The sequence below is a fragment of the Paramormyrops kingsleyae genome, unplaced genomic scaffold (genome assembly GCF_048594095.1).
Source record: "Paramormyrops kingsleyae isolate MSU_618 unplaced genomic scaffold, PKINGS_0.4 ups29, whole genome shotgun sequence".
In the NCBI taxonomy this organism is placed as follows: Eukaryota; Metazoa; Chordata; class Actinopteri; order Osteoglossiformes; family Mormyridae; genus Paramormyrops; species Paramormyrops kingsleyae.
This window is the reverse complement of record NW_027325967.1, coordinates 1,309,730-1,334,916: the sequence shown is the minus strand read 5'-3', so window position 1 is coordinate 1,334,916 and position 25,187 is coordinate 1,309,730. Positions and strand designations below refer to the sequence as shown.

Below are 25,187 nucleotides of genomic sequence, written 5' to 3'. Positions count from 1 at the left end.
ATCTCCCTGCTGCCTGCACACTGTCCTGATCCTGCCATCTCCCTGCTGCCTGCACACTGTCCTCATCCTGCCATCTCCCTGCTGCCTGCACACTGTGCTTATCCTGCCATCTCCCTGCTGCCTGCTCACTGTCCTGATCCTGCCATCTCCCTGCTGCCTGCACACTGTCCTCATCCTGCCATCTCCCTGCTGCCTGCACACTGTGCTTATCCTGCCATCTCCCTGCTGCCTGCACACTGTCCTTATCCTGCCATCTCCCTGCTGCCTGCACACTGTCCTCATCCTGCCATCTCCCTGCTGCCTGCTCACTGTCCTTATCCTGCCATCTCCCTGCTGCCTGCTCACTGTCCTGATCCTGCCATCTCCCTGCTGCCTGCTCACTGTCCTGATCCTGCCATCTCCCTGCTGCCTGCACACTGTCCTCATCCTGCCATCTCCCTGCTGCCTGCACACTGTGCTTATCCTGCCATCTCCCTGCTGCCTGCACACTGTCCTCATCCTGCCATCTCCCTGCTGCCTGCTCATTGTCCTGATCCTGCCATCTCCCTGCTGCCTGCACACTGTCCTCATCCTGCCATCTCCCTGCTGCCTGCACACTGTGCTTATCCTGCCATCTCCCTGCTGCCTGCACACTGTGCTTATCCTGCCATCTCCCTGCTGCCTGCACACTGTCCTCATCCTGCCATCTCCCTGCTGCCTGCTCACTGTCCTCATCCTGCCATCTCCCTGCTGCCTGCTCACTGTCCTCATCCTGCCATCTCCCTGCTGCCTGCACACTGTCCTCATCCTGCCATCTCCCTGCTGCCTGCACACTGTGCTTATCCTGCCATCTCCCTGCTGCCTGCACACTGTCCTCATCCTGCCATCTCCCTGCTGCCTGCTCACTGTCCTCATCCTGCCATCTCCCTGCTGCCTGCTCACTGTCCTCATCCTGCCATCTCCCTGCTGCCTGCTCACTGTCCTGGTCCTGCCATCTCCCTGCTGCCTGCTCATTGTCCTGATCCTGCCATCTCCCTGCTGCCTGCTCACTGTCCTGATCCTGCCATCTCCCTGCTGCCTGCACACTGTCCTCATCCTGCCATCTCCCTGCTGCCTGCACACTGTGCTTATCCTGCCATCTCCCTGCTGCCTGCACACTGTCCTCATCCTGCCATCTCCCTTCTGCCTGCTCACTGTCCTCATCCTGCCATCTCCCTGCTGCCTGCTCACTGTCCTTATCCTGCCATCTCCCTGCTGCCTGCACACTGTCCTCATCCTGCCATCTCCCTGCTGCCTGCTCACTGTCCTCATCCTGCCATCTCCCTGCTGCCTGCACACTGTCCTCATCCTGCCATCTCCCTGCTGCCTGCACACTGTCCTGATCCTGCCATCTCCCTGCTGCCTGCACACTGTCCTCATCCTGCCATCTCCCTGCTGCCTGCTCACTGTCCTCATCCTGCCATCTCCCTGCTGCCTGCACACTGTCCTCATCCTGCCATCTCCCTGCTGCCTGCTCACTGTCCTCATCCTGCCATCTCCCTGCTGCCTGCACACTGTCCTCATCCTGCCATCTCCCTGCTGCCTGCACACTGTCCTGATCCTGCCATCTCTCTGCTGCCTGCTCACTGTCCTCATCCTGCCATCTCCCTGCTGCCTGCTCACTGTCCTCATCCTGCCATCTCCCTGCTGCCTGCTCACTGTCCTCATCCTGCCATCTCCCTGCTGCCTGCTCACTGTCCTGATCCTGCCATCTCCCTGCTGCCTGCACACTGTCCTCATCCTGCCATCTCCCTGCTGCCTGCACACTGTCCTGATCCTGCCATCTCCCTGCTGCCTGCTCACTGTCCTCATCCTGACATCTCCCTGCTGCCTGCTCACTGTCCTGATCCTGCCATCTCCCTGCTGCCTGCTCACTGTCCTCATCCTGCCATCTCCCTGCTGCCTGCTCACTGTCCTCATCCTGCCATCTCCCTGCTGCCTGCACACTGTCCTCATCCTGCCATCTCCCTGCTGCCTGCACACTGTCCTCATCCTGCCATCTCCCTGCTGCCTGCTCACTGTCCTCATCCTGCCATCTCCCTGCTGCCTGCACACTGTCCTGATCCTGCCATCTCCCTGCTGCCTGCTCACTGTCCTCATCCTGCCATCTCCCTGCTGCCTGCTCACTGTCCTCATCCTGCCATCTCCCTGCTGCCTGCTCACTGTCCTCATCCTGCCATCTCCCTGCTGCCTGCACACTGTCCTCATCCTGCCATCTCCCTGCTGCCTGCTCACTGTCCTCATCCTGCCATCTCCCTGCTGCCTGCACACTGTCCTCATCCTGCCATCTCCCTGCTGCCTGCACACTGTCCTGATCCTGCCATCTCTCTGCTGCCTGCTCACTGTCCTCATCCTGCCATCTCCCTGCTGCCTGCACACTGTCCTCATCCTGCCATCTCCCTGCTGCCTGCACACTGTCCTGATCCTGCCATCTCCCTGCTGCCTGCACACTGTCCTCATCCTGCCATCTCCCTGCTGCCTGCACACTGTCCTGATCCTGCCATCTCCCTGCTGCCTGCACACTGTCCTCATCCTGCCATCTCCCTGCTGCCTGCACACTGTCCTCATCCTGCCATCTCCCTGCTGCCTGCACACTGTCCTGATCCTGCCATCTCCCTGCTGCCTGCACACTGTCCTCATCCTGCCATCTCCCTGCTGCCTGCACACTGTCCTCATCCTGCCATCTCCCTGCTGCCTGCACACTGTCCTCATCCTGCCATCTCCCTGCTGCCTGCACACTGTCCTGATCCTGCCATCTCCCTGCTGCCTGCACACTGTCCTCATCCTGCCATCTCCCTGCTGCCTGCACACTGTCCTGATCCTGCCATCTCCCTGCTGCCTGCTCACTGTCCTCATCCTGCCATCTCCCTGCTGCCTGCTCACTGTCCTCATCCTGCCATCTCCCTGCTGCCTGCACACTGTCCTCATCCTGCCATCTCCCTGCTGCCTGCTCACTGTCCTCATCCTGCCATCTCCCTGCTACCTGCTCACTGTCCTCATCCTGCCATCTCCCTGCTGCCTGCTCACTGTCCTCATCCTGCCATCTCCCTGCTACCTGCTCACTGTCCTGATCCTGCCATCTCCCTGCTGCCTGCTCACTGTCCTCATCCTGCCATCTCCCTGCTCCTGTGCCTCTCCTGCCTTCTGCTGACCACCACTTTCCTTCATACACATTAAGTAACCTATACTTTTAGTGTAATGTTCTGTAGCTCTTAACACTAATATTTCCTACTTACTCTTCTTTTACCACCAAAAGAGTGTCTGATGTCTCCATCTTTCCTTTTCCTCATAGTGTGTCTGTGAATAAAATCTAATCTATATTTAACAAAACAGTATCTGGGCTATCAGATGAAGCTTCTAAAATGTCTATAAATATGAAATTGTGGAATGCAGAATCAATACCACTAAAATTCAAATAATAGGGCTTATTATTTGTTAGCTAGTTTTTTTTACGTTGCCCCTATAGGTTTCACTTATAGTAATGTTTTTTCAGAGCATGACGTTAGACATTCTTATGCGTTAATATTAGCCTAATAACAAACCACACAGGCTAAGTGGCAAATTAATTTCAGAATGGCACAATTTATTCGTGATAAAATGAGAACGAAAACATATGGAGTTCATCTCCTTGGAAAATGACCATGATCGATTTTACCTCACCAAATAAGCCTGGTTTAAATAGAGAACTTAGCTCATCTTGCTAGTTAATGTAACTAAAGTTGACTGTACCGGTGTTCTGTCGAGTTGAGCTACTTTGTCGAGGTAAGCTATGATTAGGGCTATCAATTAGCACTACAGTAGATTACCTGGACAAAGTAGGTCAACTCGACAGAACATCTGCCTCAGAAGGACAATGGTAAGTAATTCAACTTATAAAGACTTCAGCTTGCATTAGTAGATGAAACACTTAAACGAATAAATGAAGGTTGTAAAATAACACATTTTCAACAGGTTAGACTTCTGCTGGCTACTCACATTTACCAATGCACGACAAACAGTACTATGACAGACGAACACAATGAACAGGTCACTCAATGAGAATGAATGACGCAACCGACTGGCTGCTTCTAGCGCCGAGGTGGTTAAAATGGTACGGTCCACATTAGGGGTGTCTGAAATTGTTTTACATAAACTTTTCCTACAAGGTGAGGTTATCTTTTTTTTTTTTTTTTTGCAGCAAAAGAAAAATGTTAAAAACCCCCCAAAACTGCTATTTTTGTCTCTTTGGGGGGGTCTGGGTCTTGATCGGGGGGTACAGTACCCTCCAGTACCCCCCATAATTCGAACCATGAGTCTGATGTAGATTGAAAATTGTATGGTACTATGACTGAATAACAGCAGAATGGTTGCTGTAATCATCTTGCAGTTTACTATAAAGAGAAGTGTTTCTATGTAACAGGTCAGCAAAAGAAACTGCTGTCCAGAGGCTTAACGGTGAGGATACGACTTCATTCTTAGCCTCAGCAATTGGTCCAGCAAAGCCAAGTGCATGACAGGGAACAAGAAGCCCCAGTTCTGGAAACCACCGTCACCCCATCAGCGTGGAAGGAACCTGTCGCTCAGGGAATGAGGGAATTCACAGGGTGGAAGGACCCATTCTCTGTGCCTCAGTACGAGACCCACCACTGGTCCAAACAGAGATAGTGGTTTTTACGCTCTCGTGAGAGGGAGCAATATGGATTTCTAAAAACACCCAAAACTGCATTTAAACGTTTGACATTATGTGAAGTGATAAAAAGATGCAACAAATACCAGTTATCATGTTCAGAAGGTCAAGTGCACTCACCCTTCCCTTTGTTGGCATTAAGTGGATAACTTTTGCCAAGCAATACATTTTATTGACTGGGGGAGGGGGGTGGCACTAGAATTAATTCCATACCGGAGAATGCTCGGTATGCCATATGCCCCATATATATATATATCCTGTAGCTGCAGTGAGTATATTAGCATTATTGTTAACAAGTGTACTGCCACAGTAACAAGTACATATATATGTGACAGTAAAATTTTCTGGCCATCTACATTGATAAAACTTAGATGATTGTACTGTTTTATTATTAAATACAATTATTAGATAGAACCGGCTTATGTATTTGCTCTTTAAGAGGTTTTTACTGTTGTCTGGTGAGCTGTAGTGCAACCTGTCTGACTGAAACCTGTTTCTCCTCTCAGCACTAGGCGATTGGAAAAAGCCGTGAGCTGGACAGATAATGAGTACTGGGCAGCCTGGAATAAGTGGGATGAGGTGATTGATTGGGGAGATGACGAATCTCCACCCACATCACCTCCCTCTAACCAGGCTGGCACCTGTACTGGAGACGTGGATGCTGGGGCAGTGGAACATTATCATCAGCCCGTATATAAACGTATGTATTTCAGAACTTTTTTTAACATGAGTTTGAGACAGTCTGATGTTAATTGAAGTTTAAAAAATTGGTCGGTACTATGTTAATTATTCTCACTGATTGAATAACAGCAGAATAGTTGCTGTAATCATCTTACAGTTTACAATAAAGAGAAATGTTTCTGTGCAACAGGCCAGCTAAAGAAATTGGTCTCCAGAGGCCTAACATTGAGGATGCAACTTCATCTGTGTGTCCGGCCTCAGCCAGTGGTCCAGAAAATGCATGACAGGGAAGAAGCCCCAGTTCTGTCCACCGCACTCCCCCCATCATCTTGGAGGGAAGCTGTTGCTCAGGGAAAGAGGGAATCCGCAAGGCGGAAGGACCCATTCTCTGTACCTCAATATGAGACCCACCACTGGCCTAGGCAGAGACACTGGTTACGACAGCCACCAAAGACCTCCATAGATGAGAACATCATCCAAGACCTCTGCAATGGCCTGCAGACTTTTTCACTGTCATGAGGGGGAGCTGTATTTAAACTGCTAATACTGTCTCAGCCAAATACTGTCCTCTATGTCCATCAAAAATGCAATGAAAAAGAAAATATATCAAGCATCTCAGTAGATACTGACTGTATTGAATTACACTGGGATAGTGAATCCCCTGGGAGAAAGCTAGATGTAGGCAGGGTTTCATCTATTCTGTTATATAATCATGAGTGACATATTGCAGTAATGGAAAAAAAATAAACCTATCAGAATCTTACATACCTGGATCATGTCCCCCCTTAGTCTCCTTTGCTCGAGGCTGAACAGATTCAGCTCAGCTAACCTCTCCTCATAAGACATTTCACTAAGACCGGGAATCATTCTTGTAGCCCTACGTTGAACCCTTTCAAAGGCAGCAATGTCCTTTTTAAGGTAAGGTGAAAAAACCTGCACACAATATTCTAGGTGGGGTCTTACCAAGGAATTGTACAATCTTAAGCTTCACCTACCTTGACCTAAACTCCACACACCTAGAGATGTAACCCAACATCCTACTGGCCTTTTTAATTGCTTCCCAACATTTGCGAGAGTGGGACATGGCAGCAACAACATACACACCAAGAGTAGTCCACCATTTTGGCTTGGATTATAGCTTCCATTACTTTTCCAAGTGCCTATAGTTTGTTGGATTACTTCTATCCCCTTTTTTGAATATGGGTGTTATATTAGTAACACACCAACAGATACAGATTTCTGAAATAGCAAAGTTAAATAATATCCCTCATCTCTTTTAAAACTATAGGTAAGATGCTGTCATGATCTCCAGTCTAGAGTTGCAGTGTAACAGTATTCACAGGAAAGGGGATAAAGGGACAAACAGGGTAAGGGCAACAAGATTGGACAACAACAGTGGACAAAGGGATATTTTTTTGTATTTTATTCATACACAATACTGACACTAGAAGCTAAAACTGGGCCTTCACTGGATCTTCCAGCAGGACCACGATCCTAAGCACATGTCCAAATCAACACAAAAATAGTTAGCTGACTATAGAAGCAAGCTTCTGCCATGGTCATCTCAGTCACCTGACCTGAACCCCACTGTAAACTTATGAACTGAGCTGAAGAGTAGAGTGCTGATCTGGAGAGGTTCTCTAAAAAGGAATGGACTCAGATGCCCGGCTTGGTATTCTCCAACCTTATAAAAGACTCAGTGCTGTTATCCTGGCAAAGGGAGGTTGTACAAAGTATTAAAAGCAGGGGTGCCAATAATCATGGCTCAAGTATTTTTGTTAAAAATAATTATTTCTTGATGGATTTTTTTTTCTTCGAAAAAATTTATTTCAATGAAAGGTTGGATTTTTCTAATTTTTTCGGTGTTAGATGAAGCTATTTTAGTAAAAGGTAGATTTTTTTCTAACCCTTTTTAAAAATATTTACAAGGGCTGCCAATAATTGTGGAGGGTGCTGTAGCTTCTCTAGGTTTATTATTATCTGTGAGCTCCCTTGCCTGCAAATTTTCTTTTACATATTCTGCAACACCACCTCCCTTCTTGCTTATCTGGTCCCTACAGAACAACATGTAACCATCCATATTATATTCTTCTCCATCATTGTCACTCAACCACATTTCTGTTAGTCCTATAATATCATGAGTCTGATGAAATGAAGGCCTCAAATCATGAATTTTGTTTCTACTGCTCCTAGCATTTAAATACAGACAGCAAAGGGTAGGCCTTTTACACTGCCCACTTATTAGTACTTAGGGCTTTTTGTCTCCCCCCTCTTATATTCTTAACTAACCTCCCTGGAAGACTGCAACCACTTCCTATACAACGACCCAACGACTTCCTACAGTGGCAGCCAGGAGCACCAGTGCGTGGGATGTGCACCCCGGGAGTCGGGCAGCGTGCCTTCCTGGGGCAACCCGATGGATCCACCAGGTAGAGTGAGCAGAAGCCTCCCCGCTGAGGGCACCGGTACCCGGAACGGTTGTGCCAACACATGTAGCTGCAGACGCCGGCCATGCTTGCCAAGGCCTTGGCAGAGGCTGAGCGGACTGAGACAATCCTGTCCCTGTCTGCAACATCACGCCGGTCGCCAGCCACTTCATGCCAAACCTGCACCTGCGCATGTGGGGGCTCCGTCTGCAGAGAGGGACAGAGCATGCACGTTATACGCGCAAAGCCATGGCAGCTGCGGAGAGATCAGACACTTTGCCCACTACTGCCCTGCTCCGGTGCCTTGCCTCCAGCTGGGAAATGCCAGGTGGATGGCGCTGTAAGGGGGGCAAAAGTCTTGTATCTTTTCTAGTTACTTATGGTTGAGGTTAGGCTGGAGCGGTAAAGGTTGTTATTGTTGGGATTCGGGTTTTTCCACGTAGAACCGAATAGAGAGTCCACACAAAGAAATGAATACAAATGTGTGTGTGTGTGTGTGTGTGTGGATTTGCATTGATCACATTTGAGGACCAAACTGTCCCCAAAGTGTAGTAAAACCTGAAATTTCCCTACTTTTGGGGACATCTTTTGAGGTCCCCATTTGGATAACGTCAGTTTTATAAAAATCTGTGAATGCAATCAAAAAAGTAAAAATGCCAAAAGTCTTGTATCTGGGTTGGTTACTTATGGTTAAGGTTAGGGGTGGGTAGGGATTAAGGGTGTCGTGACTGGGATTAGGGTTTTTCCCATAGAAATGAATGGACAGTCCCCATTTAGATAAGAAGACCAACTTGTGTGTGTGTGTGCGCGCGCATTATGTATATATTAAATTTTGGGGACCAAATGTCCCCACAATGCAACAAAACCTGAAATTTTGACGATGTGGAGACCAGCTTTTTCAGTCCCCCAAAGGGAAACTCAATTTTAAAAAAATCTGTGACTGCAATCAAAAATCTAAAAAAAGTGTTTTGACCACAGAAATGAATGGATGGTCTCCAGGAAGATGAATACAAACGTGTCTATAATTGCATGAAAGAGAACGCAAATCATACAGGACATCTATCCTGGCAAGGCCATACTTCTCTCAGGAAAGCCAAAGCCCAACTTTTCTGTACCATTGTAATACAGATAATGTTTAACTGCTGTAATTAAGCAATACTATTGAAATAATTAAAATATAGAGATTAAATCAGGTGTGTTTTGTGATTTTAAATGAGTATGTGATATACTTGATATAACATGAATGTACAGTAAAACTGGTCTAAGTCGCCATCTTGTAACTCGTCAATGTGCTCAAGCAAAAGTCCCGATTTTTCCTAATGATGTTTCCTTTAAAATTCCTTGTGTAAATCGCCGCTTGTAAGTCGTCAAATTCCCTTAGTCGTTACCTAAATCCCGAACAACACAAATGAATGGATTTTCCTACCTGTAAGTCGACACCCCAATCGCTGCATTCCCGCCGCCTGCTTGTCACCACGGCGATGTAGAAACGGGGAATCCCCACCTATCGCACTAGTCGCTCCCTGGGCTTAAGTCTCGCGTGTATAGTGCGGTGTAGTAGAGGTATGGTGTTATATTTACTAGTTGGCAAAACGGCGAGATAGACATAAGTCGCCGAAGTGTCGACTTAGGTGTATCTCGTCAATTCTCTAAGTCGTCACTTTTAAGCTGGTCCCGCGAGTGTCGACTTAGACCGGTTTTACTGTATTTCTGTCAGGGTCAGCCCCTCCTGTTGTCCCACTCTGTCCCTTCCCCGTTTGACCAGCAGGTGTCGCTGGTCATCCTGTTCTTTATGTTAGTCTTTGTTCTCCCCTGTTGCCTGTCTTGTCATATGGCTCAATGTGTTGAGCATCCAGTTGTGTGTACCCTTCTGTCCTGTGTTTGAGTCCCACCTCCTCTGTCTTTGTATTTTGCTCCCTAGTGTTTCATTTGAGTTTTTCTAGTTCCTGTATCTGGTGACGTTGTATTTGGTTTTGTTCCTTGTGCCCCTGCTTGTGTCTTTACCTGTTCTGTAATTCCCCAGTGTTAGTTTCTGTTTCCTTGGTTAGTTCTTAGTTTCCCTGTTATCAGTTCCTTTTGAGTTTATTAGTTTCACCTGTGCCCTGTTTCCCTGGTCTTTGTTAATTAGCCTCACCTGTCCTGTGTTAGTCTCGTTACCCCTTAGTATTTTAGTTCCTGCTTCTGTTCAGTTCCCCAGTGGTTCATTGATTGTGATTGTGTGTTGTTGATTGTCGTTGTTTGATGGTTTTGAGATTTTCAGTGTTCAACGTGTATTAGGTTTTTGTTATTTAGTCTTTATTTATCCCCTTTAGTTTTTGACCCCTCGTGGTCCTTTTGCTTTTTGCTGTGTTTGTAGTGTTTTCTGTTTTATTTAATAAACCCCTTTTTGTTCTTGGAGCCGCCAGTGGATCATCCACCCTTTCTGTGCACCATGCCTCGTTCTCGCGTCCCGGATCCCTGACAAAGTAATAGTTTTTGGGTTTCCTGTCGTGAGAGATGAAAGCTACAGGCATGTAAATATTGTTTCCTGTAATAACTTTTTTTTTAATTATTTTCCTCATTGTTAAAAATCCCATGCATTAGAAGGTACCAGTCAGTGGAATCACACAGTGAGATATGTTGGCCAGCCGTCCTATTCATTCAGCACCAGCCGATCAAGTAGAGATTTCAGCACCACGGACAGTGATCTGTGTTAAACTGACCTCAGGTTCCTACACTGGCTACACGGAATTTTCTGTAAATAATTAAATGCCTCTATCCCCCTACATGTGGAAATGTTTCCCCCTCCCCCAGACCATTTCATGTTGTATCCTCATTATGTGTGTATTAGTTTGCAATATGGCTGTATGAGATGTCAGTCATTGACTTGTCGCTGATGCTCCCTGTTTCCTAAGTCTAGTTTTCTCAGATGAAGCAGTTCACACCTTAAGTTAGAAGAAGTTTCCTGTTAATTGCATCTGTTTGAACAGGGGTTCCCCACATATAGAGGAGAAAAGCCCCAACTTACAAATCAGCATCCATTTTTGTACGCTTTCTGTGAATGACGTCCCCGCACAGGATCACCAGATGCAAGACGACCACACTTTGTGCTACTTGTATGTTATGTTAGCAAACCACATACATCTACATTTCTTGCATTCTGTCACACTTGTGCAGAGCATTTGCAGTGTTTGTGATTAGTTATTGTTCAGTGTTCATTCATCTTTGGGATTTTGGTGTTATTTGTTTGATATACTGATGTTTATGTTTTTGCAATTTTATCAGTATACAGTATATTTGATTTTGCTGTTCTAAAATGTAGTTTGAAATATTTTGTCATCTTTTCTTACTTTAACATTTATCTTGTTAAAATACAGAAATGGACTGTTTTCTTGAGCCATAGTGTTTTATTCTACATCACAGATAATGCGTACATTCATAAAAGTAAGTGGTGATATTTTGCTCAGTATTGGTTCAAGTTCAGATACTTCAGGTTTTTATTAGACAAAACACATAAAAAATTTTGTGCAAAGCCATTGATTTATTTTTAAAACAACTGCACTGTGATATTTTTAACAAAAACAGCATATTGTCCTTTTTTCAGCTCTAAGCATCATATGGGCCTCTTACTGGCTTTCCAACGGCTTTTGGGGTCACATGATGGTCGATAATGATATTTCAGGCCTTTATTGAAATCACTTTAAAAATTGACCTGGAATATATCGATTTATACTATAATTTGTGCAAATCAACACAAATGGGGTGATTTTGACCACAAACAATAATTCATAGTTGGAGGGTAACATTCCTCTAGATTGCAAATGTACTGATACTAAAACCTGTGACCTCAAAAAGTACAAAGAACTGGAGCAAAAGAAAAATGGTGAAAGCTGTCAGAAAGAGACAGGAAACTATATGGATGTTTTAGAAGAGGTAGATGTGGTCCAGTTGGCTGTATTAGTGTCTATGTGTCCTCTGTATGACTGGCATCCTGTCCAGGATGTACTCCATCCCCGTGCCCTGTCCTGTTTGGGATAGGCTCCAGGCCCCACAGCGCTCACCAGGATGAGAGGTTAGAAGATAGATGGGTGGATCCCGGAGAGATGCTCATAACCCTAATTTGTTGTTCTGTATCCAACCAGCTACTCTAGTATTTTTCATTATTTTTAAATGAGTTTTAGGAATGCCTTTCGCAGTCTAACTGACAAAGCAGGTTTTTGTGATCTAATGAACTGCCATGCCTTGTGATGGACTGCCGCCCCTCCTGGGAGATTCTCTGCCCTGTGATAGGTTGGCACCCCCCTCCTGGCATTTTCCCTGCCCTGTGATGGGTTGGCACCGCCCTCTGCTTATTCCCTGCACTCTGCTTATTCCCCATCTGGGTTATTCCCTGCCATGCGATGGGTTTGCCACCCCCTCCTGGCTTTTTCCCTGCCCTGTGATAGGTTGGCACCGCCCCCTGCTTATTCCCTGCCCTCCTAAAGGGCTGGTGTCCCCATCTGGGTTATTCCCTGCCATGCGATGGGTTTGCCACCCCCTCCTGGGTTCCTCCTTGCATTGCGCCCATTATTTTCAGGTATATATTCCAGAGACCTGTAACCCTACATGGGACAAGTGGCTGTGGAACGTGAATTAAGTGATTAATTAATCAAATTACAAACAAATTAATAAATAATCATCTCTCCTGTTTGCACCACTGTCCTATTTTCAGTATTCACTATTACATTTGAGTTGGCCTCCCGTCCAGGGTGAGCACCAACCTTGTGCCATATGCTGCTGAGGAGAGGCTACCAGCCCGTTTGCTAGATGGATGGATGATGGATGGATGGATTTATTTCACTGAACAATTCAATAAGCTCTGTAATAAATATAATTAAACTGGCAGTTAACATTCTCTGGCTGTCTAAATGCTCTTCTTTTTTGTCTCGCATTCTTCACATGTAGCCTGTGTAATAGTACAGGTGTAGCTGGTCCTGGTCCCTATAAGGGAAAACTCTATTTTATAAAAATCCGTGACTGCAATGAAAAAACTAAAAATGCAAAAACTCTTGTATTTTGGTTGCCTACTTACTGTATGCTTATGGTTAGAGCTGAGTAGGGGTTAAGTTAGCATTAGCATTTTTCCCATAGAAATGAATGAGCGGTCCCCATAAGGATATGTGTGTGTGTGTGTGTGTATACTGTAGGTGTTTCATTGATCACTATGACTATGCTCTAAATGATTTAAGCGGATTTAGCTTAAGTTGTAACTTTTCATGTGGAATGAACTGCAATGTCTCTGAATTAATTTAATTAATACTCATTAAGGTCAGTTCATTTACAATTCCTTATTTCAGGAGCCAGTTAATAAATCTAATTCATTTACAAGTATTTCTCCTATAATACGTGATACATGTTTACAATAATTCCCAGGGAAAGCATTTCCGGTAAGGCACTGCTCATTGACACAGATTATAAAGCTTGTTAGACTATGCAACATTATTTAGCGAAGGTGAGAGCTCCCCTAGTGGCCGCAGAAGTGCATTTCCCTAGAGCAGATATAATGGGCGGCAGCCTCATTGCTTTTTAATCACAACTTGGTGTAGGATCACACATGCACGTATCACAGGGCCTAAATTCCAGGTGGCCTGAGACAAGGCCGAGCCTGGTACGAGAGGCACCAAAGGGGGGTTACACACACGAACACATACACACAGATAACAAGGGAGGCCAGTACTCCAACTTTTATTGCCCTTGACTTGGCACACAACCCCCCTCCACATACACTCTGCCTTACATCTCACTCACCCAACAGACGAACACCCTAAAGGAAATTTCATTTAAGTTTGGCTTTTGTATACCCTGTATATTGATTTACTCACGACTACTAGTCTCAATCTACAGATACGTTATGTTTGTATGTGTCCTTAGACAATCTTAGTGTTTTGTGTGCCACCCTTATAACCATGTTCACGGAGTATCACCTAATTTACCCCTTTGTACTTGAACACATATTAATTTAAATAAATAGATAGGTATAGCTACCATTGTATATATGTTCTCATGGTATACCAGAAGAATCTGGAAAATTAGTGTAACCAATGTGTCCTAACTTTGTTAAAAACCCCCCCTTCTCTTCCAACATTCCTTTGTGGTCCTTATCTGATCTTGGTGGACAGTCACCAAGTTTCTTTGTTTCTACCATGCTATGTTAAAAGAACTGAATTAAGGTGTATCTTATCCATTCTGGAGAAGATGAATTGGCATAAGCCACACCAAACAAAATATGTTGTTTCCAGATGTGCAACTTATATTGATATTACCACAAACTAACGGCCACGCCTATCTATGGATAAGATGTGCTGTTTGTAATATGAATATTTGATGTAATATCCGCACAGAGTGTAACATCTGTTGAGGTGCAACCCAAAACACCTGTATCCTGATGTGAATCAGTCACATAGATAAAATAATTAATTGTTTAATCAATTAATACAGAGGGTATGAGGTATGTACCTGTGAAGCTGGTATAGCATGTTTGGTGTCAAACTGATTGTTAATCACCCCTGATTGCAAATCTGGTCAGTGATTACCATAAAAGTGGATGTATCAAAAGTTATAACAGCTTAATGAAAATCATCAGTAAAGGGAGAATCAGTCGGGCCATAAATCTCAAAAGGACTGATACAGACCCCCTTCCGAAAGCCCGCCAAATGGATGGCCAGCCATTGGGCCAGGAGTCGAATTCCTGGTCATCCCTATTCATGAACTTTACAGCATAAAATCCTGGCACCTCAGAACAAAGGCGAGCAGAACAACCGTCAGCCAGCGCAGAGAATAACCGCCAGCCCGAAGGAGAACATCAGTCCGGGAGGAGAGAAGCCCACAAGAAGCCCTCCGGTGAAGGCCCAGCTGAACAGAGAACAGCACCCAAGACAAAGCTTCACCAGGAGAGAGAATCTAAAGGGACTCCACTCCACTGCTCCAAACGCCGCGCCTTCCTGAGTGCCATCAGCTCAGCAGCTCTGCCATCAACTGCCAAGACCCCCCCCCCCCACTCTTCAACCAAGTAAATCAACTTCCTTTCATTCTAACAACTTAAGCTGTTCTGTTTAACCTGCTATAAGACTTTAGGGTCGTGTTTCCACAAACTATGCTTGCTTTGCAGAACAGTATTTCCCATTTAAGGTTACTCATTTAAATCCGGTCATTGCATTTTCATAATTACATCGTTTGTTTTATTCTGTTATTTCGTGTTTGTTGTTTGTGTTAGGTGTAATGTCTGTCTTATGTTAGTTGTAGTGTTAGTTAGGAATAAATGCATGTCTTTTACACAACTTCAGCTTCCGTCATTGAGTACTCACACTAAGTTCCTGCCTCTGTGCGATCTTGCTACACGCTCTGAACCTCAAACTCGCCTGAAACATCGCGAGACTCTCTCTCATTGGCCGTGAGGGAAGCTTCGCTACCAATCGTGTACATTACCTGGTGATGCAGCTCGCTGGGCGAGCCTTCTAACCCAGGTTACTAAGCGATACTGGTAATTAGTGAATCCCATTTAAGTCTCACATTAACAGACTCACAGGGATGCCGCAATTGAGTTTGGAGGAGCCGACCATTCGGCATAACAATTGATTAATAATCAGCATTAAATAATAATTAATTAAACTTTAATTAATTCAAACATATTGGTGGAGAATATTAAAATTTATTTGAGCTAATAATTCCTACATTAATAGTGAAGAACGCGGGCACAAGGTTCAAACTTTTTGTGAGCACACAATTTAAACTTTTTATGACCGAACATGCAGTTGAATAAGCGCTACTGTGAACAGGTTGCAAAGTTGAGGATTAATTGCACTCACGGCAGTCCGAAGGCATTTAAGCGGGATTATACGGGCTTATTATTTTTTATTTCTATTATTAGTAGTTATTTTCTTTTGTTTTAATTTTCGGTTATTTTATTTTAGGTTTCATTCGTTTTAAACTGCAGTAAACTTAAACCCTATATCTGACGAGATTCTCAGGTATAGCGCGTTGTTTCCAGGATAGATTCGGACGAGTTTCTCCGTTTCTATATATCCTGGCAGAGATCTCTCTCTCTCTCTATTAGCGAACAGAAATTCTTGTTACGAGTTCTAACCTGAATTTTGTTGCGCTTGTACTCCCTGAGATAAGACCGATAGCTTAGCTACCTATCAGGATCTTTCTCGTATGTGTGTGCCTGCTTTAGACAAAGCAAGTTTAACACCGCTTTGCGCTGTGAGCCAAGTGTGTGTGTTATATTTAGAATTTGGGAGTCTCCAGTGCTTGAGACCCGCCGTGGTTAACGAGCTCACCGATAAAGAGCTGGAGGAGTACAAGCAGGAGGTTGAGAGGAAGCAACAATCCGGCGTGGAGGACGGTACGTTAACCGAACCCAGAACCCTGTCGTGTTCGCACTGATGAAAGACAGTGTTTTACTGTCCATGTCTGCCTGCTAGCAAAAGTCTGTCATTTTTATTGACCCATCATGCACTATCCAGTGTGAGCAAGATGGTTAGGCCAACAAATGTCCCATAGTATAACTACACACTGACATACTGCATTAGGGCCTCAGTAAAACACTACTCACACGGATCTGGAGTCCCATTGTGCCTTAAAGGGGAATTCCAGCTACATTCTGTAGTTTCGTATTCCTGGTGTTTGCTATTGGACACCTTTAAACCAACCATTATCATATGTTCCTCAGTTCACTCCAAGTAACCATTTCCTGAGACACTGAGGATTAGTGATGGTAAAGGTAGAACAGGGGCATTAATTCACAGTGAATATCACATATCAAATATCTGAATAGAAGCATCTCCTGCTGATGTCGAGGAATAGCGTTTTTTTTTTTCGGGAAACAGCTGGGTGTGTAATCCAATTTCTTCCAGGTTTGTAGGGCTAGTGTGACTTTCTTTGAAGGAATTCCCTTTTAAGTACATGCAGCATGAGGAGCCCAAGGGTGTTTAATTCAAATCTGTTCTGAATTTGATTAGAGTAAAACTAACCCCCACCTGCCTCTAATACATCCGTCCATTTACTGAAACTGCTTGTCCTGTTCAGTGTTGGGGGGGGGGGGGTCTGCAGCCTATCCCAGAGGCTGTGGATGCAAGGCAGGGGACAACCCAAGATAAGGCACACTCTCACTCACACACACTGCATGTTTGCGGACTGTGGGGGGGGGGGACTGGTGTACCTGGAGGAAACCCCACGACGACACAGGCAGATCATGCAAACTCCACACATATGGAGCCGTGATGGTCCTGGAGGTGTGAGGCGACAGTACTAAGCACTGCCCCGCCGTGCCACCCCCCACCCTTAATCATCACTTACAAAGTCTAAACATTATTCCTTTCACTTTCCACTTGCACCCCCTCACTTTCCTACCCAGCTCCATGCACATGGGGATTTTATATGTATCTCTCTCCTTGACTCTGTGTCAGGTGGGGAGGAGCTGGTGAATGAGAAGGGGACCCCCCCTGCCTCCTCCCCAGAAAAGTGCCCCTCCCCCACTAACCCTCCTTTGTCAGGTGAGACCCAGCATGCAAAAAGGCTGTTGCATCACCTGTTGGGTCAGCATCACTGTTCTGCTGTGTTTGGCCGTTTTCCCCTCACTCTCAGGCTTAGGAGATCAGGCAACAGAGGATCCCTACAGAGGAACTGCATGCATGCAAAGAAAGGAAATGTAGCTGGACTGTAAGATGTCTGCAAGAAAGAGCAAAAATCATTCTATCAAGTCTGTGCATTTGAGGCTCCTTGTATCTCATAGTGGCTCATAGTGAAAGCATGCAGATAATTGGCTTATTGCTTATATAGTCATACTGTTATTGGTGTATACCCAGTCTTTTGGAAATTAGCATTTTTAATATTATGCAAATATGAGGCACACAGCAAACCAAATGGATACAGATCCATTTTAACAATCATACATTAAGCCAGTGGTGCCCAAACTTTCTCTGCAGGGCCCCCCTTTTCTAGATAGGAACATTATTGAGCCCCCCTCCGCATTCAAACTTTATTTGAAATACAACTCCCTTTTCTAATTGAGCGAAACAAATGCAATTACAAAATACAAATGGTGCAATTTCACCACTGTGGGAGAAAAAAGAGCAATCAATTAAAAATAAAAGTCCAGCATAAGTTTGAAATTATGCAAATGCAGATTTAACATTCCTGTTAATATTCATCGGCGTACACAAATTAAAGTTTGTCTTACATTTACCACATTTTGTTTTTAATGATAACCGCAGGTTTCAGCCTATACCAAAGCACAAAACAACACTAAATCATACCCATTAATTTGATAGTCTCCCTGCACTTCATGTAGAAAATTTTAAACCTCATTTTTCATGATATGGTTAGATTTTATTGTCCGGTGCTGCAAAACGTCGTCACGCGTCACCATGTCACATGGTGCAAAAACCTTGCAAGAGCAAGACGACTTAAGACAGATGGTACAGCACCTCTCAGCCGGCTGAACAAACTGGAACTGCCTCCGTGACGACACAACTTTGCCCTTATTGGCTGAAGAACGTGACGTTTGTGTCCCAGGAAGTTCCGATGCATTATCTGCTATTTCTCCCGAAAATCACGTAAAGCAGTGAGAACTGGTTTTCAGTTAATTTACCTGGTAAAATAAAGTTTAAATAAATTACATAAATGCTCTAATAGTACACGTAAGTTAATGGTTTATATATTGTTATTTACTGTAATGTTGCGTTGCTTTATTTGTTTAATCGTCCAGTCTGTGAAGAGATTATTTTGCCCCTGAGGCTATCCCATTGGTACCCCCCCCCCCCAATACCTCTGCGCCCCCCTAGGGGAGCGCTCCCCCAGTTTGGGAACCACTGCATTAAGCCATCAGGAGATGTGAAAGCCGTATTTCACAGTCAAATGGCAGTTTAAGAGGGAAAATGCTCATTAGGCATTAAGACTACTCTTAAAATGGTCAGCATGTGAATTTTTGTCTTTTTACATCTTATATTGATCTTTTTCTGGATCACTGTTCTGTGTCTCACTAACTGCCAGGTCCATGCTGTCAGTGTTGGCATAACCAGCTGTTCACCTGTCTCCACAGCTGTATACCTCTCTTCTGTCTGTCTGTTTCTGTTTGTCCTGATGTACTGACAGGTAGAAAAGCCCCCTGGTTCTCATTAGTCTTGTGTCACTAGTGAGAAACCATTGACTGTTCAGAACCTTATAATGAGAACTGCAGACTAAGACACTGAGTGGATGGTAAGGGGCTTGTATGCAAGGAGATTTTGTTCATTTCTTTTGCATCACACGCTACCAGATGAGGTGAACCTGAATAAAACCACGGAGTCATCTAAGACCCCGCTGGAGAATGGCAAGGAGGAGGACCAGAGGCAGGAGGAACTGGAGAAGAGCATGAAGGCTCTGTCCACCAACGAGACATCGCCTGCCCCACCCACAGCACCCCCAGCCGCGCCTCCCTCCAAGCCCACTGGCCCCACCCCAGAGGGCTCCCCCTCCAAATCCCCTTCCAAGAAGAAAAAGAAATTCAAGGCACCATCCTTCCTTAAGAAGAGCAAGAAGCAGAAGGATAAGTCAGAAGCCTGAGAAGTTACTGGGATGTACTTACTGAGTACTCAGAGTACTCAGTTATGCATATGCTGACAGCTGTCTATGTATTTACTCAAAGACACAGTTGGTCTTACACTTCCGCTCTCTACGCTCATCTGTCACTCACATTTTGATCTGTTCTGCTGTTCGTTTTTGTGACAAAGCTGCAATTTCACTACAATCTCTAAAATCACAATACCTGAAGATTTACAACAATGCAAATTATGCATCAGTACATACAAGCAATTAACAGCACATACGTATAGTGCGTATGTAAAATAACCTATGTAAAAAAAAAAAAATTTAATACGTTGTTTTCATGTACTACTTTTGCTATGTGAATATCGGCTATTGAACGGATGTAAATATTGAACGTGTTTGCAGGTGTGAACCTGTTTTCTGTTAACAATTTGATAATTTTGCTCAGTTTTCCACTTTGAAGCACTCGTGTGATAAAAACATCAGGGAACAGCAAATAAATGAGTAAATGACTTACACTGTCACACGTTAAAAACATGGTATAAAATGTACCTGAAAAGCTTTTTTGTTAGCTTGTGGATGCAGTTATAACAGAGATGCGTAGGGCACTATACATTCCTATTGTCATGTTTTCCTTTTAAATATATCCATACTCTTAAAATTCTTTGCCGCTATAATTCTTAGGCCTAATGTTATGCTTAATTATGTTATCTATTTATATTCACTGTTTTTAATTGAATTTTATTTAATTTTAGATGCGAGTGTAAAAATGTTACCAATGTATCTCATTAAAAACCGCTTCACTTTCAGCAATTTTAAAAACTTCTTTGTCTTTTGAATTAAGGAACTAGCATTCTTGTTCAGGATACTGGGCATAGTATGATATCACAGTGGGTCAGTATAGCCCAGGGGTCTCCAACTCCGGTCCTGGAGAGCTACTATCCAGTAGGTTTTCTATCCCACTTGGCTTCTGATGAGCCACACCTGTTCCTGGTATTTACCTGAGACAAATAAAATGAACACTACTCCACTAACTAGTAAAAACTACATGTTGTACTACATTTTTACTGAAATAGCCCAGTTAGCTAGTAGCTAAAATTCTTAAGTTCAACCCTTGGTTATACTAAATCTTACAAAATACTATGGCTTTGTAGAAAAACAAATGACGACTCAAGTTTAATTTTGAAGCATAACCCCACTTATTCATAAATTACATATATCATACATTAGATAACAGGATTCTGCCAGTGACGGATGGACTCTTCGACTTGGGTAAGCTTTGCACAGACACCCTACCTTAAGCAACTTGGACGCTGAAAAAGATAAGGGGGGGAGGGTGCTGGCTAGCCTTAGGCAGTATTATGGTGATATATGGCATCATATTTTTGTTCAAACCCCCGCTTGGCCAATTTTATTGGGAAATATTGATAAAATGGGTGGGAGTGGTGTTCGGAAAAAAAAATAAAATTCCTACCCAGCAGAACATTTTACCTGGAGGGTTTGTGTATGCGCAACCAGTGAACTACATAATGGATCTAAATCTGAAACACCTGCCCATAATTTTGTGCTACCCTATATTCTGATACTAAATCTGAAACAGCTGTTCTGATATTTCATCCGACCCATCAAATATTGACGGCTATTCACATGCATGCACATCAATTAATATCCATATGGAGAATTATAGCGATCCTCTCAGGAAAGTCTCCAAACTTGATTCTGTTGGCTTTATGCAGAATGTCGTAGGGCCTACTCATCTGTTTGACCACACTCTAGATTTGGTTTTTATTATGGTATTTCTATGGAATTTTGAAAATTCTTCCACTAAACTCTGCTATTTTGGACTATGCATTGGTGGCATTTGAGATACAGACAAATACTACAACATCGTATTGCTAAGTACTACTGTAGTCGTCACATCTTATACCCAGCATTTAGCAAGCACGTCCACTCTGTCCTGTATACATTAATGTTAGGGCCCGGGGGGGGGGGGGGCAGCCAGTCGACTTTGGACCCCCAGAGGTTTTTTCCTCCTTACTTGGGAGTTTTTGGTTCCTCTCTTGTCTTCTCTCTTCTGCACACTGTGCACCTCAGCATGCGTTGTCCCCGCTCTGTGATTTTACGTGTCCTACCACAGTTGACCATGGAACAGTTAGTAGCGAGGAAATTTCACCAATGGAGTTATTGCACAGGTAGCATCCTATCACGGTACCACGCTTGAATTCACTGAGCTCCTATGAGTCACCCATTCTTTTGCAAATGTTTGTAGAAGCAGTCTGCATGCCTAGGTATTTGATTTTATACACCTGTACCTATGGAAGTGATTGGAACACCTGAATTCAATTATTTGGAGGGGTGTCCCATTACATTTGGCAATATAGTGTACATCCTTTTAAGAAACACTGCCTGTAGCATTATAATACTGTTGCCAGGGTTCGAATTACAAAGTGGCTTTCGGGGGAGCCGTATTTACCGATCCTCCCTGACTGACTTTAACGCTTTTGGTGCATGTTCGGGCATTTAAAACAATAGGTTTACAGTAAACCTATTGTTTACTTAGTAAACCGTTTACTTCAAAACGCAAGCGTCAGTCAGTGTTGTCAGTGTTAGGGCAAACAGCTCTGTCCACGGTTCTGAATCAACCGCGCTTAGGCCTACATCATGCAAATCATGATGAAAACAGAATAACTCACATAACAATCATAAAAAAATACATCAATATTAAATAGGATTAGGGCCAATCCTCACAAACGCACAGATCAAGTAAGTAATTCCATGATTCTTACCTTAAATCAGAAGTGACCACAGAGGCCTGGGGTCTTCTGTCTTTGCTTTCCGTCCTGTAACCCAGGATGTTGAGGGTCGGTGACTGTCCCGATGCTTGTAAATCTTTTCCCGCAGGTTATTCTGTGACTCGCTGCTGACCTCTCCATTCATCCATTCCTCTGACAGATGTACTCCCGTTGCTCTTTCGGCGAGCAGCAGGCTTTTTGCCTCCATGCATACTGTACATCCTAACTTCTGATTTTTGGAGTAGAGCCATGTATTCCTGATTCTCCACTCACTCCATTGCTTTGTTGTCCAGTTGAAAGGTGTTGCATGATCGCCTGGTCCGCTGCAGGTCGCAGCGGTGGTTTCTGGCGCCAAAGTCTCGCTGTCCTCGGTGCTGGTGCTGTCACTAGCAGCAACTTTTAGCGGCGGCAGCGGCGGTAACACCGGCAAGCTAGTTGTAGCTGTTGCACTGTCATCACTCCTCTTCGTTTGTTTTGTAAATCCAAATTGACTGAGGTTTGGCTGCTTTCTTTTTGACATTCTTATTAGTATCCACAGAGTGTTCCAAAAAACGAATAAAGTATGTTTTGAACTTGAAGTTAAGCTAACATTCAAATACCAACTCAGTGAGAAGTTCAAGTGGTGACGTAAACGTAGTACCGTAATTTTTGGACCATAAGACGCACCTGACCATAAGACGCACCTAGTTTTAGAGGAGGGAAATGAAGAAAAAAAAATTCTGAACCAAATAGTGTCCTAAAATATTTTATGTCAACCATCCTTACCTGGCCACATCCCTCCCCCCTTTTATGGCGCTGATGGGGATGTATCTAGATCGCGTTTCACCGCTGCGTTGTTCAGCAAATTACCATGCGAATGCGATTTGAATACGCGCTAATGCGGCTATTTAGAATGTGAATAGCGATCTTCGGGTGACAGCGGTACTACACGCCCCCGATGCAGGTAAAACAAAGTAAGGTGACATGGTTTGATTTTTTTTATGTATTTTTTTATTTAACGTAATTTTGAAAAGACAGAAGCCAGCGTTTTTTCATTATTCTACATTAAGATTTCAGTGAGATATAAACTGAAATAGACGCGAAAAGTACGCTGTACAATGCACTCGAACCCAGAAGGTTAAAGCACGTGAGCAGAGCAATATTCGGACCATAAGACGCAGGGGACTTTTTCCACCCACTTCTGGGGGGAAAAAGTGCGTCTTATGGTCCGAAAAATACGGTAATTTCAGTGCAGCGCCGCCACGCATGGATGGTCACAGCAGGAGACAGCGGAAAATAGTGTTCGGAAATAGTAATGTAATGAGCAAATAAACACACAACATTGACACATTTTTAATATCATCATTTATTTCAGGAACCTTAATGTACAGAAAATCAAAATCTATATGCGACACAAAAAATGTAAAAGTGTTTTAGAGCTCCCCCTAAAAGTAGGCTTTCAGGGGAGCCCAGGTCCTTTTCAGGGGAGCCGAGCTCCCCTTAGCTCCCCCGTAATTCGAACCCTGACTGTTGCAGCTGGAGGACTAGGGCTATTCAGTGATTATTATAGGGCAGTCCTCCCACCCTTTTCAGCCAATCTCTGGGGATTTAAGCACCATTTGTGACGAGATATAGTGAACTCGCTATTTAGATCCGTCGCCGTAACGCGAGCGCTGTCTCGTTTCAGCAATTGTTTTGAGGGGTTTTAAACTGCGCAAGACACAGAAGTTAGCCGCAAGCGGCGTGTGCATACGTCTCTGTATTAGCGAACAGAAATTCTTGTTACGAGTTCTAACCTGAATTTTGTTGCGCTTGTACTCCCTGAGATAAGACCGATAGCTTAGCTACCTATCAGCATCTTTCTCGTATGTGTGTGCCTGCTTTAGACAAAGCAAGTTTAACACCGCTTTGCGCTGTGAGCCAAGTGTGTGTGTTATTTAGAATTTGGGAGTCTCCAGTGCTTGAGACCCGCCGTGGTTAAGCACCATTTGCGACGAGATATAGTGAACTCGCTATTTAGATCCGTCGCCGTAACGCGAGCGCTGTCTCGTTTCAGCAATTGTTTTGAGGGGTTTTAAACTGCGCAAGACACAGAAGTTAGCCGCAAGCGGCGTGTGCATACGTTAAAAGTGTATGTCACTCATCTAGCGTCGGCAATCGCCTAGCAACCGTCTTGGTTACGAGTGCAGTCAGCGAACGCCACTCTAACCACTTAAAGGTCAGAGCCCTGAAGGCCTGCCTGACGCCATTTGTTTTTTTCTCCTGGGTCACCAGTGACCCCACCCCTTAGGCTCACGTACCTGGGACCCCCCCCCACAAAGGGAGCAACGTCCCATTGAGCCTCTAGTGGTCAGTCATAGAACTACCACTCCATTTCGAAATTGCGCCTCTAGTGGTCAGGCATTGGACTACCACTCCATTTCGAAATTGCGCCTCTAGTGGTCAGGCATTGGACTACCACTCCATTTCGAAATTGAGCCTCTAGTGGTCAGGCATAGAACTACCACGCCATTTCGAAATTCCGCCTCTAGTGGTCAGGCATTGGACTACCACTCCATTTCGAAATTGCGCCTCTAGTGGTCAGACATTGAACTACCACTCCATTTCGAAATTGCGCCTCTAGTGGTCAGGCATTGGACTACCACTCCATTTCGAAATTGCGCCTCTAGTGGTCAGGCATAGAACTACCACTCCATTTCAAAAGTGCGCCTCTAGTGGTCAGGCATAGAACTACCACTCCATTTCGAAATTGCGTCTCTAGTGGTCAGCCATAGTAGTGTAACAACATCTGAGTTGGGTCTCTAGTGGTCAACACCGGTAATACCAACACACATAATTGGACACACAGGTTCTTGCCTGAATGCAGGAATCAACTTCACAGACCAAATCGATTAGATCACAACACATTAACATCTAATTAGGTTATTGCTGCATAACTAATTGATGTTTACAATTAAACAATAAGAAACAATTAATTTGGTTTGATTTCTGTTTTACCTTCTTGATTTATTTTAGGTTTTACTTCATTTTATGCTTTCATTCACTCCCTCTCCCCCAACAAGGAGACTTGCATAGAAGTTC

The 25,187-nt window shown here is 44.4% G+C and overlaps 1 long non-coding RNA gene across 2 annotated transcripts; it reads right to left on the bottom strand.

The window, feature by feature from the left end:
• Nucleotides 1–7,917: 7,917 nt before the first annotated feature.
• LOC140584019 (uncharacterized) lies at nucleotides 7,918–23,282 on the bottom strand. 2 transcript variants are annotated; one of them, XR_011986070.1, is made up of 3 exons: nucleotides 22,122–23,282; nucleotides 21,374–21,463; nucleotides 7,918–7,998 (listed from the first exon to the last, which is right to left on the bottom strand). It is a non-coding gene; the product is annotated as an uncharacterized lncRNA (long non-coding RNA). The 2 variants fall into 2 exon arrangements; XR_011986071.1 differs by lacking the exon at nucleotides 7,918–7,998 and adding an exon at nucleotides 19,436–20,336.
• Between the last annotated feature and the right edge of the window lie 1,905 nt (nucleotides 23,283–25,187).